This window comes from Solanum pennellii, chromosome 7 (genome assembly GCF_001406875.1).
Source record: "Solanum pennellii chromosome 7, SPENNV200".
NCBI classification, from domain to species: Eukaryota; Viridiplantae; Streptophyta; class Magnoliopsida; order Solanales; family Solanaceae; genus Solanum; species Solanum pennellii.
Genome location: NC_028643.1, coordinates 9,769,074 through 9,781,871, shown reverse-complemented (window position 1 = coordinate 9,781,871; position 12,798 = coordinate 9,769,074). Strand labels below are relative to the sequence as shown.

Sequence of the window (12,798 nt, the reverse complement as noted above, 5' to 3'; positions counted from 1 at the left end):
TATATATATATATATATATATATATATATATATATATATATTGTATGTGCCTTAAATTGGTTTATGTACATTCATTGAGTTGAGTAATCTCTTAGTTGAGCAGAGCCAAGGAATGTAATCTTATTCCCATTAAGCTTAAGTCGTTGTTAGCATTTTAACTCAGATACTCGTATATTTCATGTACTGATGCCAGTTGACCTGCATCGTATTATGATGCATACGCATGTAATTAGGATCAGCATTCGATGCACCGTTGATACCGTGAGCAGCTCAGAGTCAGTTGGTGAGCCTCCCCTCATTCGGAGGAAATTTTTTCATCAGTTAATTGATTTCATTTGGCTTTCAATTGTTAGGATGATTGGGGCTCCTGTACCAACGTCCGTCATTATTTTTGAGGCTTTATATAAAGACGTTGTTAGTTTTATGTAGTCTTTTCATTTCATCTATAAACGATAAGGCTTGAATTTTCTATTTTTACTAGGTATTTCATTTAAAGTTATTTCTGGAGTTATCTCTTGAGTTCAAGTCTTCTGCTGATTTTAGTAACCCAGGCTAAGGGTTCGCTCAAAACCAGCAATGGTCATTGGGTGCGGCCATGTCAACGGTGTAGGCTCAGGGCGTGACAATTTTGTAAATGAAGAAAATTAAAAGCGAGGCGCACATCGGTAGAAGAAAAACAAATTGAGAAGAAGAGCGATGAAAATCCAGCATGTAAGCATTAATTGCCTCAATCACTATTTTTGTTTATCTAAATTATGGGGATTGTTAGGATCAAATATTGAGATCGCATATTATACACCTGGGAAAAAGTTTAACAAAGGAATTCATCATGTTCAAAATGACTATGACATGGATGTATCCACATGTATAACAGTGTCAAATACAAATATTGCAAATCTGACAATTAATGGATTGGGAGTAGTGAATGATGATTACATTTTGGTGAGTTACAAGGATCAAATATTGGGAGCCGGATTATACGCTCGGGCTAATGTTTAATAATGGCATTCACCAATGTAAAAATGACCATGTCTCGGATGTAGCAACATGTGCAGTAGTGCCATATACAAATATGGCAAACGCGGCTATTGATGGACTAAGAGTAGCAAATATTGATTTTCAGTAACATATAGGTGAACAAAACATGGTTCAACCGTCTAACAATATTGCCACAACATCACATGTGAGTGATACTCAAGCAAGTGAGTCAAGTGAGACGATGTATTATGATGCTTTGATTTCGATAATCTGGATTTCCTCTTTCAGAATAATGAACCTCCAAGATTTGACCTATCTAATGAACATGACAGTGCGTTTGATCAAGCTTACTCTGATGATATGGTCAGTGTTTCCATCTTAACTTTATTTATGTTGCAATTCTACTATCTATTTATCTATATTTGTCATGATGGTAGTGTTTTTTAGAAACAAATAAAACTGATGTTATATATATATAATGTGTTTGGTATTTATATTAGATAAATTCAATATAAATTCTCAAATCAAAATATTTATGTTATATATTTATCTCTCTGTATGCAGGCAACATCGAGTATTTAATTTCCCGATATAATAAGTTTTCCTGATGATTCTTCAACGTGATCTAATGTAGTTTCAGGCTTTTTATTGAGACAAAAAAGTTACATTTTTCATTTTTTTTGTGGGCTATGTAGTATTCTTTCCTTTTTAATGTTTTATGGTACTATGGATGGCAAAACTTAGATTAATTTAAATTGTAAACATTTTGACTTATAATCAATATATACTAATTTAAATAAATATTTTTTTTCAAGATGACTATATGACCTATAATTGATAGTCTTCTCAAATGCTCCTAATCAAAAAACAAACATATCATTGGATATACAAAATTATGGAGGAAATGAACACTGAAATCTCTTGGATTCGTGTCGGTACTTTCTATAAAATTATGTAACTTCCCCAGAGCTTGCTTGTGAATTCTTGCAGATTCAGGACTCTATTTGTAACGACCGGGTCCCATCGCTATTGAAAAGTTAATGGAAAATTTTTTGGTTTGAAAAACTTTTCTCATAGTAACTTGAATTTCCTAACCTAGTCCAGATTGGGGCAAAATCGTAGTCATTAAGGTGTAGGAAAATTGGGTAGAGATTTGGTGATTTAATTATAATTTCGATGACATGAGTAGTTTGATAACTCATTAAGAAATCTGTATGACTTTACAAAATTGAATTTGATCAAGTAGAACTCCCGCAATCAATCTTAGCGTAAAGGGTATTTTCTGATTGTCGTTCATTAATGGTGTGTTCTAAAATGAGGGTCTTGAAATTATTAAAATAGCTCACTAGTTCCCTGTAAGCCGCTTTGGCGGGGTTTCAATCGCCAGGGCAAGGTAGCTATAGCAGGATGGGTGCCACTGTGGCGGACCAGACGCGGCTTAAAGTCATAAATGAACCACAAAACGTCTTTATTCTGCACTATTCAACCTTGCGAGCTAAGGAACGACTCCATATAACTTCTTGACTATTTTTGACTATCTTAAGGTTAAAGGTAATCTTTTTATTTTTAGAATCAATTTTTGGATCCGTAAAACGTAATAGAATGGGTAAATATCAGTGAGGGAGGGTTTTTGATATAAAATTTATAGTGGAAACAACCATATTTTGGATACTTAGGATCATGAGTTGATCTAGGGTTCATAGAATTTTTAGTAATCTGGGTAATTAGTGATTGTTTATTGATTCCCATATTACATTATTTGTTTGTAGACCAAGAACATGCGGAATGAATCCGGAATGGAAGGATCAAGATTATTAGGGTTTCAAGCTTTTTTTTGAGGCAGGTGGTGGTTGTGATTCTATGATTTTTTATGTATGTTTGTTTTTGCTTCATTATGATACATATATGTCTATGAATGTTGCATTATCAATTACATTTGTTGTAAATGAGATAGACAAATGACCGTATGCCATGAATTATATCTTTATCATATGACTTGAAAATACACTTGTGATTGTGATTGTGGTGTGTTGAAGGATTGGTTGCCACATTTCTACATAACTAACTGAATCAGTTGTCATGCTCTGATATAAAGATAGTATCAGTTGACACATTCCGACGTAATTATGGGAGCGGGTACCACCTTCCGATATGTTAACATCTTGGGTTTTGGTTGTTTGAGAGGGCAAACTACTTGACAAAATTTTGTATCTTTAGAATTGCAAAATTGTACATTGTTCATAAATATTTATGATATTGTATATTTGGTATATGCATGTTTTTATAATGTTGCTTAACTTGATTAAGTTACACTTAGTGGGATAGTCATGTGATCCTACCAGTAAACTATGGTTGTGTACTGATACTGCACTTGCTCTTATTTTTGTTAAGTACAGGGCATCTTCAAGATGCTATTGACAAACCTAGTCGATAAGATCATTGATCTCGTTCGAATTCAAGGATGAGACAATTCTTCCGGACTGCCATGAGTTCTCCTTCTGTCTATGTCTATATTTCAGACTTAAACTTTCTAGTTAGTAATAGTTCATTAGTTTGGGGTTCTATCCTTTCGTGTGTAGACTTTGGTTCGTTGTGTTATTTGTTTTGGTACGTTGACTTTCAAATTCTAGGAGTATCTTCCGCGATGTTAGCTTATTATTGTAAGAATTTGTTGAAGTATATGGGAACTCTATTTATTTCCTTAGTATTTAAATTGATTTCGTAATTTAAATTCCCTAGTTGTGGTTTAGATGCTTGGTTTGGGTTGTAGTAGTGGTTCAACCACAGAAAATTAGTGTGAGTGTCAATCATGACGGTTTGGATCATGAAAAAGTTGATATTAGAGCCTTGGTCCGTTGATCTAGATGTGCCAACATAAGTATAGTAGAGTTATGGAAAACTGTACGAGGACTCCTTTACTTTTCTTCCCGATGCAATAGGACTTTAGGAGATTACTCTATTTTATCCTGTCTCCTTCGTTCTATAACTTGATTCCATTTGGTATCTGTTGATTCAAATTGGTATCTAACTTCCTCCACTCTTCTGTCTGCAGATGGTAAACACTAGATTTAACAACGCCAGGCCTGAGCTCCCATTTATACTCCAGTTGAGGAATCTGAGCGAGAGGTCTCGGTCGAGGTAAGGTAAAAGGAAGAGCTAGGGGTAGAGATTTTTGAAGAGTAGCGCCTGGTGGGAATGGTGATCCTAGTGAAAATACTCATATTAATGAGAACCCTCCTATGCATCATGAAGAGATAGAGGATAATGTTGATGTTGAGGATGTTGAGAATGTTAAGGGAGGTTGGACAAGAGGAAGAGGTACATGATGAGACTACCAATGTTCCTCTCATCGACCTAGTGTTAGCTCAACAAATCCAGTCAATCTTGAAAGGGTTGATTGGTCCTGGAATGCTTTCCTCTGTTCAAGAAACTCAATCTCCCGACAATCCTCCTATCGCTATCACCACAACCAAGGCAGATGGAAACGTAGGTAACGATGCTTTCTTCAATCCTTTGTTGGATTCTGTTATGACTGGTAATGAACAGGAAATGCTTTCCATGTTTTTTGAAGTTTAAACCTTCTATGTTTCATGGTCCTTAGAGTGAGGATGCATATTAGTTCATCGTAGATTTCTATGAGAGGCTGCATAAGTTTGGAATTATCCATCAACATGGGGTTGAGTTTGTGACTTTTCAACATTGAGGTCAGGCCAAATAGTGGTGGAGAGGTTACATGGAATGCAAATCTTTAGTTTTACCTCCCCTCACATGGATCCAATTTCATGCTTTAATTTTGGAGAAATATATAACTATAACTTTGAGAGATCGTAAGAAATATGAATTTATGGCTTTGGAACAAGGTGGTATGAAAGTGGTTGCTTATGAGGCCAAGTTCCATGTTTTGTGTAGACATGCTACTCAATTGGTGACTACTGAGGAGGAGAGGATCCATTTATTTATTCGGGGACTTAGTTTTAATTGCAAGTATTTTATGTTCACATGACTTATGCAGGGTGGAGCTTTAATGAGATAATCAACTATATTATGAACGTGGAGGGGGTGAGGCGAGACAATCAGGCTAAGGCATTGGCAAAAAGATCCAAGAACTCGGGTAACTCTAAAGGTTCTTATTCGAGAGTTTCAGGGAGGCTGACGCTTGCAGCCAAGCCAATTCAGTCCGCTATGCCCGCCTCTACAGGTAAGTGTTCTGTAACGCCACCTTATAATTTGATTCAGGATGGCCAGGGAGTCGCACCTTCCATGGGCAGCAAACCCTTTTCTGATCTTACTTGTTACAACTGTGGGGACCCTAGGAATATGAGGAGATATTGTCCCCACCCACATGTATTTGAGTCCACACAGTAGCAGAATAGAGTAATGGTACCAGCGGTAAATGGTAATAATGGTTGAGGGCATCCATGAGGTGGACGAGGAGGAAATCAGCGAGGGCGTGGAGGTAGAAGAAATGATAGTGCACGCATAGTAACGTTCAACCAGGCAGGGATGTAGCTCGTCAAGAAGATAGGGCTCAATATTATGTTTTTCTGGGCAAGAATAAGGCAGAGGCATTTGACGCAGCGATCACATGTACTATTCTTGTCTCTGATCGGCTGGCTAATGTGTTATTTGATCTGGGTTCTACTTATACAAATGTATCCGTGCGACTTGCATCATAATTTTTATGATTTGAGATGTACTTATTCCCCTGTCCATGTTTTTACCCTAGTTGGAGAGTAATTCATAGTAATCCATGTCTATCGTGCCTGTCTAATTTTTCTTATGGGTTTTCAGACTTGGGTTGATTTGATGAATTTGGATATGACTAACTTTGATATTATCTAAGGCATAACTTGGTTGCCCCCCTATTATATTGTGCTAAATTGTAATACTAAGTCTGTAACTCTACAAATTCCAGAAAGGGAAAAGTTAGAGTGGGAAGGGGTGTACAAGACTAAGCAAGCTAAGATCATATCCTCCATTTGAGCTAGGAAGCTAGTAAGGCAGGATTTATTAGCAAACTTTGATCATATTCAGGATGTTGAGGTTGAGATACCATCTATTGTGTCTATTCTAGTAGTGTCAAAATTTAGATAAGTGTTCCATACCGATTTTTCTGGCCTGCCTCTGCATAAAGATACAGATTTTTGTATCGATAGGGAACGTGGTACTCATCCCATTTCTATCCCTCCATACCGCATGGTCCCAGCAGAATTAAGAGAGCTTAGGTCTCAAACTAAAGAGGTTCTTGCTAAAGGATTTTTTCTTCCTAGTGCTTCCCCATGGGGTGCTCCAATTTTTTTTGTTAGGAAAAAGGATGATAGTATGAGAATGTGTATAGATTACTGACAATTGAATAGGTTCACCATTCGAAATAAGTATCCCTTGACTCGAATAGATGATCACTTTAACCAATTGCAAGGTGCATCAATTTTCTCAATGATTCATCTAAGGTCTGCCTACAATCAGTTGAAAATTAGGCCTGAGTATGTGCCTAAGATGGCGTTTTAGAATCCTCTATGGGCACTACGAGTTTCAAGTTGTATCCTTTGGTTTGACTAATGTGCATGCTGCTTTTATGAATCTAATAAATAGGGTGTTCAAACCATTTCTTGATTCGTTTCTTATAGTTTTTATTGATGATATTGTTGTCTATCCGAAAAGTGAGGATGAGACATTTCGACCATCTTCGTATTGTTCTAGGTGTTCTTACGAAATAGTTGTTGTAAGCTAAATTTTCGAAGTGTGAATTTTGGTTGACTTATGTTGAATTTTTGGGGGCATTTAGTTTCGAAGGAAAGGGTAATGGTAGATCCTCAAAAGATTGAGACGGTTAAGAATTGGGTTCGGCCAAATTCTCTGACTAAAGTTAGGAGTTTTGTGGGGCTCGCTAGCTACTACTGTCAATTTGTGAACAACTATGAACCTATTGCTACTCACTTGACTACTTTTACCAAAAAGGAGACACCATTTAAATGGACAAAAAAATATGAGAAGAGCTTCAAAAGGCTCAAGACTCTCTTGACTACTGTGCCTATTCTAGCATTACTAGTTGAAGGTAAGGATTTTATTATTTACTGTGATGGTTCATATTCTAATTTGTGTGTTGTGTTGATTAATACGCTCAAATTACACCTCCCTAAAGAAACATAAGCAATCATTATCAAGTAAAGTGCCCAACTTGTTGGTTGGGGTCGATACCACAAGGAAAATGGCTTAGACTTAAACTTAACTAACGATTATATTTGTTTAGTCAAGGTATTTCCAAAAACAAAAAATTAAAGGGGGATTTGTGAAACAAATTTGGGAAATTTTATAAGTAATCCGTGAGCAAGATTCGAACTTTTAGTTGTTATCAAGATGAGAAAATAACTAGGGCATAAGTGTTCCCCATAAGCTAATCGCGCAGTAATCCTAGTAATATCAATCCCTTCCTAGTGTATAACATGCAAAGTGATAAATAAGATATCTTTAAATTCTTGGTCCGGCATCTGAAGAATTTCACCCCGCACTTTGGTCCGTCTATGTGTGTATAATTTACTAATCCTTACCTTTACCTCATATTAGACATCATATCAGTTTATTACTTAGTTTTCACCCTCGCACCAATTGACATTAGACTATTAGATAATATCACACTAAATCTATGTCGATAATTGTTTTCTTGTTTACTACTCTTTGGTCTGGCAAGTAGCAACAAGGCAAGTTTTAACGCGTGCGCTCGTTAAAAAGACTTCTAAACGAAAGAATTATCAATGCATGCAATAACACTATTCAGATACTGTTTAATTATTATTCGTACTTTGTTGATCACTCGCGGTTCCCACAACCCAAGTTGTGTCTTTAGTTACACATGTTAGGAAAATCACAATTCATTGTTTTAGATGAATAAATCATGAACTTACTTAATAAGAATAATAAAACTAGAAATTCAACTTGAATTGAAAATACAAAATCTTCAAAACCTACTTAAGAAATCAATAATTGCCAAAGTTTGCAAATTAATTCCAAAGTCAAGAACTAGAACAAGAACAATAATGTATAATTCCAATAATGTGGTTTACATCCCCTATATATAGAAAAAAAATGTCCAAACTTAAAAGGAAACGAAATAAGGAAATAAGGTTTCAGGAAGCGTCTTCAATCTACGACACCAACCTATGGTCCGTAAGTGAGTCTACGGTGCGTAGGTCCCTTCTGTGGCTCAAGACTTAGGAAACTTTTAAATCTTCAAAATCTACAACATTTTTTCACATTCGACGATTTAACAATAGGGACCCGTAACTCCTCTCCGTATCTCCACACTTAGACTTTTCAGCATCAGGTACTGGAACCAATTCTCTCAATGATTTGATAGAGCAACAGTACAGTCCTTATATCAATCTACAATCCGTAAGTTGTAACCGTGGTTCCACACTTAGTAAAGAATTTGCTGATCTTCAGCAATGCCTTTCCTGACCATCTATGACTATCATCTACGGGGCGTAACTTGACCTACGGCTCGTAGGTTGCCTCCATAAAAGCCCTTTTATGCACTTCTCTCAACTGTATCTCCAATTCTGTGTCTGAACTTATTTCCTGCAAACATATGAAAAAAACATAAAAACCAATACAATATGGCCATAGACACATACAACTCTCAAGTGAAATGTATTAAAAAAAATCATAAACTCACGGTACATCAACACCCCCAACTTAAAATCATTATTTGTCCTCAAGAGATGCACTAAGAGTCTAAAACGACATTTGTATAGAAGCAAGCAATTAAAGCACAAGCAATTATATGGCTCTCTATCCCGACTCTCTTTTTGTGTGTAAATATTTTCTCTTGGACTCAACAAGTTAATTTGTGTTGTGGATCAAAATATGTCAAAGATCTACCACTCAACACACAACATACAATGTTTTCCTATCACCAAGGTACCAACTTCCTGATAACATTATTAGTGTCGTTACTTCAAATGAAATCCCTTTTTCACATAGTAAATATGGTTTTGAGTACAACGGTTCATTCAACACTTACACTCAGAAGTACCTTCAATTACAGTTAGTGCTCAATACCATATGCTTGCCCTTATTTTCACTTCTTAAACTCTCGAAAAAACCAGATTCTAAGATCACTAAAGGACTTTCTTGGCTTGTAGCATAGGCTCGGGTCAAGTGTGGTACATATGGGTACTTTTAGTGACTTTCTACCCTTCTTGACATTACAATATGATTTTGTACCTCTTTGTTCCCTATTTTTGACATCCTACCTTTTTTTCCATTTTCCCTTGATTCGTTTAAATTTTGGACGTGACTTTCAAGTTTTACGCTCTTTTATGTTTTTTCTACTACTTTTTCTTTTTTTTTTCTTCTTTTTCTTCTTCTTCTTCATCATCATTCATTTTATTCTTTTTTTAAAAATTTTGCTCACTTTTTTCCTACAAAGTCACATCCTCTCTTTTCTTTTCTTTTTCAACACTGAACTCTTCTTATACCCATTTTCTTTTGATTTCCTCTTTCATATACACCCTCAACTTACGGATTTTCCACTTGTTGAGGTGCACAATTGATGTCGGACCAGAGACAAAATTGAGGTTACTTTTTCATTAGCCACCCTCAACTTAGACTGTTGGCCTAAGTCTATGTGCACATGTCCAAGGAGGGAATGGGGCAACACGGTAGATTATAAGATGTGAGGTAGGGGTTTAGAAAGAATTAGTCTCATTAAGGCTTAAAGCATTTGGATCAACGGGAACATTTATTTCATTTGGTTGGATTGTTTTATGCATTTAGAGGACTATTTAGAACAAAGGCCTATGATCACTTCCTAGACTCTAGAGTAGATTATCTTAAAAGGACTAACGTGGCAAATTCTAGATTGACATAAAAACTGTTTGAACAATCAACTATTTCACATGCTCTTGGAACATGGTTTCATTATTAGATTATCATATTACCCAGTTCAAGTCAGAGATTAAGTCATGAAATCAAGTTGGTTCTTTATCATGTCTTACACAGAGCCAACACATTCAACTCATTCTAGCCTAGATATTTTTCACATATCTCAATTTGTTTTTATTAGGAAAACTTATTCCATCTGGCTTTATTCTTTCTCATGCGTGTGCACATACAACCCTAACACATGTCAGATCAAAAGAAATTAAGCAGTCTCCTAGAGAAAAAAACAGAGGCAAGAAAACCCTAAGAGAAGATTATAAGATGGGTTACATAGAATTCAGCCTATCACTCACAATTCATTTACCCCACCCAAACAAAGATAAGCACAATTCTACCCAATGCACAAAAAGTAAATACTAATGGATTTGGTGAAGCAAAATTGTGATAGCATCGAAGAACAATCGACAAGCGGGTGTTCCAGTTTTGCAGACCCCGTTGGAACAACACTTGGATAACCCTCAGAAGTGCGCACATCAACAATCATCGCACCATCATATTGATGTCAATTGGTCTTACCTCACCCTCAGTGGTTCTCATATAATCCATCCAACCTCCATTACGGGGCTAGAACTCGATGCCCCACAAGAGTCTCTCTAGCCCTTTTGTTGCGCAACTGCTCATCAGATATAGAGGCTTCTTGTCCTTCTTATCATGCATGTGATGCCTCTTGCTAGATTATTCCTCCTTCGTGAGCTCAGTGGTGTGACTAGATTTGTGCCTCTTACCTTGGGCATGAGTGGATTAGGGTTCCTCCTCCTTGGTATCTCCACTGATATAATGCATCCAAGACGTATCATCACCTAATGCAGAGTGTGTAGCCTGTGGCTCAACAGCAGGTGTGGCAAAAATGGTAACAACATTTGCCCAGAGACTATCTAACGAGGTCCTGAACGAGGTCATTTGTAGTGGGGTCCGGTCACTCGCGGACTCTCAACTCAAATGCATCTAAGCATTTGTGAACAGCTTGGACCTTTTGGTTCGTTATGGCCTCCATCCTCTTCTTCATTCTCGCATCATACTTGGTAATAGACTTCCGCATCCATGGCCTCACTTGGTGAATCAGAGTGTCCATTTAAGCTTCCCATTTTTGTACTCAGTCTAGGTGCACTAAGGATTTTTTCAAAATGAGGGGTATCTCTAAATGAGCTAGGAGCCCGTCTAGAGGGCTGAGAAGAAAAGGCCAGGACATCATCTGTGGGCCGAAGGGATAGGCTCATCTACATGCATAAGAGTCGTAGTGTCAACCAAATCATCGCCGAATGGCACATTAACTTGCTACCCTCTCCATGGTGCTGCCACATTCGCTAAATCCTGAATCAGGCCGATGTGTAGTGTCCCAGTAGCCTGCACCAATTTACCGTAGTGCCAGATCGGCACTTCAACATCCCTACATAAGTGGAAGATGAGAAATGAAAACAGGTAAGTGGTGGAGGTCTTGAAAGTCCACTTATGAATCTCCGCTAATAACATGCTAGCAAAGTCTATATCGAACCTTGCCACCAATGCTGCAACGATCACTGCCCTGTCCCATGTCACCAAATTGTCAGCCTTGGTTGGTGACACTTTGTTTCGTACCAATTATCAAAAGAACCTGGCTGCCAAATTCAGGGTATTCTTTAGAATGCCCAATCGTGGTGTGGAGACTCACTCCACACGCTCTCCATATGCAGTAATGTGCCTGGCAAGCCATAGTAACACAATTTTTCTCTGCTCTGAATTGCGGATAAAGGGTCTACTCCATACTATGTCACATCGATAGTCAAACTCACCGTGTTGAGTTCCCTAATGTGATCAGGGCTTGGGCCGTAGAGAAACCTGCTGATAGTGGTGCGTGATATATCTACCCAGAAACCTCGGACTATAGTAGAGGTGATAGGTCTCGGTCTATAAGCTTGGACCTCCTATCAATTGAGCCACAGAGAGTGGCAGCATAGAGGCATAAAACATCCGCACAATCTTCTCACTATAGGTCCTAGGGTCTCGAGACATCCACTTGCACTTGTGAAGTGAAAATAGAATGTTAGGCACTGTATGTAAACTCCCCGTGAGGACTCTGAACTTCTTACTGATAAGTCGAGCCATTCTTTCTTTCTCATTTAACAATCTAGCGTCTCGGTAGATCTTCCACTTCCCCTCAACACACCATATATTTGGTTCCTTTTCCACCAGAGTAGGGTCAATATTAGGTGGTACTGGCACGACTCCTGAACTGGTGGCCTCATCAGACGAGGTATCCCTCTCATATGCATTGAAGCCACAAGCGGAGCCAGAAGTAGACCCAGAGGTAAACCTTGCAGCAGCAGCAGAATCAGACCAATATCTAGACCAGAAATAGAACGAGTAGGTGACCCGATCAGTGTGGCATCCTCATTATCTTGGGAGACAGTTACTACACTAGTGACCACCTTCCGGGGTTTATTCCGGGTAGACCGAGGTGTAGTAGGGGATGTCATTGTGGTTGGTGGAACATATGTGAGATCCTTCTCCGCAACGGTTTCCTTATTGATCAACCTCAAAGTCAATCGCTATCAAGTAAAAAACCCAACTTGAAGGTTGGGGTTGATCCCATGAGGAAAATGATTTGGACTTAAACTTCACTAACTATTATAATCGTTAGTGATATACCGTGGTTTCACGGTATAATTAATACGTTTTCCTTAAGATTAGTGTGTCCGAAAGCCTTTTTGTGCTAATTTTGATATAAGTTTCTCTTTGTTTTGCAGGAAATCTGTCCAAGGCTGAATGCGGAGATTTTGAGCGAAAAAATGCAGAAGATACCACCTACGGAGCTTATGACGGTCCGTCGTGCTTGTGACGGTCCGTAGGTGGCAACGTAGTGCAGCTGCTGAAGGAAGATGGGGAAGTCTGACCAAGTGTGGG

The 12,798-nt window shown here is 37.9% G+C and overlaps 1 pseudogene; it reads left to right on the top strand.

Annotated features, from left to right (window-relative positions):
- The first annotated feature begins 849 nt into the window (after positions 1-849).
- The window catches only part of LOC107024824, a 31,036-nt pseudogene continuing 19,087 nt past the window's right edge, over positions 850-12,798 (top strand).